This window comes from Eumetopias jubatus, unplaced genomic scaffold (assembly GCF_037043125.1).
Source record: "Eumetopias jubatus isolate StellerSeaLion01/CBP00866 unplaced genomic scaffold, mEumJub1_p1.0 scaffold_9, whole genome shotgun sequence".
NCBI classification, from domain to species: Eukaryota; Metazoa; Chordata; class Mammalia; order Carnivora; family Otariidae; genus Eumetopias; species Eumetopias jubatus.
In genome coordinates, this window is record NW_028274815.1 from 45,660,498 (window position 1) to 45,663,796 (window position 3,299).

The 3,299-nt window shown below is 34.0% G+C and overlaps 1 non-coding gene across 1 annotated transcript; it reads left to right on the forward strand.

Moving 5' to 3' along the window:
• The first annotated feature begins 700 nt into the window (after positions 1-700).
• Positions 701-807, forward strand: LOC114219002 (U6 spliceosomal RNA). The gene has a single exon (XR_003611284.1). It is a non-coding gene; the product is annotated as a U6 spliceosomal RNA (small nuclear RNA).
• Positions 808-3,299: the final 2,492 nt, after the last annotated feature.

Here is a 3,299-nt window from a genome sequence, read left to right on the forward strand (position 1 = left end):
ATATAACACCCAGTGCTCCATGCAGAACGTGCCCTCTTTAATACCCATCACCAGGCTAACCCATCCCCCCAACCACTCCCCTCTAGAACCCTCAGTTTGTTTTTCAGAGTCCATTGTCTCTCATGGTTCGTCTCCCCCTCCGATTTACTCCCCTTCATTCTTCCCCTCCTGCTATCTTCTTTTTTTATATACTAAGATAATTGTAAAATAAAAAACAGATAAGAATTATAAAATAAAATTACAGACCAACCTATTCAATGACCTAGATTAAAAAAAAAATCCTAAACAAAATACTGCATGAATCCAAGCAAAATATATGAAAATATAATAAATCATGTCAAAATGTTTATATTTTAGGAATTCTAGGTTGGTTTGATATTAGAAACCTATTATTGAATTCACTATTTAACTATGTTAACTGAATGTAGAAAAAACAAGTGATGGTCTCAACTGATACAGAACACTCATTTGAGAAAATTTCAAAACCCATTCAACAACGAAACTTTAACAAATCAAGAATAAAAAATATAGCAAATATTACACTTAGTGGTAAAATATTATAGGCATTCATTTTCAAATCAAATATGACAGTGATGTCCAATATCACTGTTTCAATATTATTCTAAAGTCCTTCATTATGCAGTAAAATAAGAAAAAAGGAAAATAAAAGGAGATATAAAGATAGGAAAGGATGAAATTAGTGCCTGCTTCAGCAGCACATATACTAAAACTGGAATGATACAGAGAAGATTAACATGGCCCCTGCACAAGGATGACATGCAAATTCATGAAGCATTCCATATTTTTATGCTAAGTGAAATAAGTCAAGCCTAGAAAGACAATTATCATATGGTTTCACTCATACGTGGAACATAAGCAATAGCATGGAGGACCATAGGGGAAGGGAGGGAAAACTGAAAGCGGAGAAATCAGAGAGGGAGACAAACCATGAGAGATGATGGACTCCGGGAAACAATCTGAGGGTTATACAGATGAAGGCAGAAGCCAGGTGATGGGTGTTAAGGAGGGCATGTGTTGTGATGAGCACTGGGTGTTATATGCAACTAATGAATTACTGAACACTACATCAAAAACTAATGATGTACTATACAGTGGCTAACTGAACATAATTTAAAAAATGGATTAAAGAAAACAAGGAAAGGATGAAATTAAACTGTAATTGTTGTAGATAATATGATTGTATACAGAGAAAAACCCCAAATGTTTTATAAATATTAAAATGAATAAAGAGGTTAGCAAGGTGCTGGATATAAGTTAAATAAACAAAAATTAATTTCTTTTCTATGCTCCATAAACCAATGAAACAAAATTCCAATTATCAAATCTCTAAAAAAAATACACCTCTGGGGAGCCTGGGTAGCTCAGTCAGTTGAGCGTCTGCCTTCAGCTCAGGTCATGATCTCAGGGTCCTGGGATCAAACCCTGCATCAAGCTCTCTAAGCGGGGAGTCCGCTTCTCCCTCTCACTCTCCCTCTCTCAAATAAATAAATAAAATCTTTTAAAATATACACCTCATTACAGGTAGCATAGAGTAAGCACACTCCATCCTCTCTCTTCCATTAAATGCAACTATAAAATCTAAACAGAATGTAGGAAGCAGCTATTTGAGGACTCTGAAAAGTGAATAGGATCAGGCAGATCAGGGGAAAAGACCAAAATTCAAAGTGCCACCAAATCACTGGTGTTTACCATTGTTTCTACTCCGATATCCCTCAGTCTTGACATACACCAGGGTTTGGACATATTTTTAGCCACTATTCTTATAAAGACTATTTAAAGAGGTCTTTTGACAAGATTAGAGTGTGTAGTTAAATATTCCTCCATTAGGAAATCTTCATCTTCATCTGCATTAGTAAAACAGGGACTTGGTGAAGCTTCCAAAATCAAAACATACTTGGGAACAGGAGTATTAGAGCTATATAAAAATCTCTGCTTCTCTTATCATGAAGCTCAGAAGCTCAGAAAGCAACTATGCTCCTCTTTTATACCATTTGTAAAATTTGCAGGCAAGTATTAAAACCAAATCTGGGATGTCCTCTATTTGGGTCAGAGTATCTCCATTTACCTTTATTTTATTGGGGAGAAAAATAACCTTTCATCATTATTCCAGTCATAATATTCTCCTATAATATTTCCAGACAAAAGTTTTAAAGTTTTGCTTTACACATTTAAAGCAAATGTGGAACTGAAAGTGTTTGGTTTTTTTGTTTGTTTGTTTTTTATGGATAATGAGTTATCCTAGAACCATGATGTATCTATATAACACCATTCTCACTTACCATAAGTGTGCTTTGGCACTACGTTCTGTTTTATTAGTCTATTTATCTCTTCCTCTGCCTTAATTATTATAGTTTATCATAGTGTTGTATGTCATCATGTTTGGCAGGGCAAGTCTCAGTCTTTGTTCTTCAGGATATCATAGTTATTCTTGGCCCTTTGAATTTCAATATTTATTTATAAATCATATTATTAAGTCCCATGAAAAATCATTTCATATTTTTATATAATTGTATTGATTCTATAGATCTGTGTGCAGATAGTTTACATGTATAACAGCGTATCTTTCCACAGCTGAAAATCTAGTATTTTTCAGTTTATTTATAAAGATTTATACTTTTTTTCCATAAAGCATTTGTCCAGCTTTTCTTTCAGGATAACAAATATACTTCTACTATTCACAAATATGACTTTGAATTTGTTTCTAAGAGACTGGGGTAAAATGACTTTTTAAAAAAGATTTATTTTTTTATGTGAGAGAGAGAGAACTCGAGCAGACTCTGCACTGAGCATGGACCCTGATGGGGGCTCGATCCCAGGACCCTGAAATCATGACCCAAGCTGAAATCAAGAGTCAGACACTTAACCAAGTGAGCCACCCAGGCACCCCAGGGTATCATGATTTCATACTATATATTTGTTAACATTATTGTTATCTCTCTAATGGACCCATACATGTCAAGTCACTCTTGGAATTATATTTACCTGAAGACTCTGAAATGCTTACTTCTACAAATTATGATCACAACTATTATTATTACCTTAATTTCAAAAAAACATATGCAAGAAGTGATGTTAGTAAAACATGGATTTTATACCATGGTAGCTAACATGAGAATCATCAAATTCAATATCAAATTTAGCTTTAACTTACTCATGTTTTTTGGCTCTTTGAACAAAATTGGAGATTTTCAAGTCAAGATTTAAAAGAATCCATCCATATGCTATTTAGAAGGGCTGTCCCATATCTCCTATCTCATGCTCATCTATTAAGATCCAAC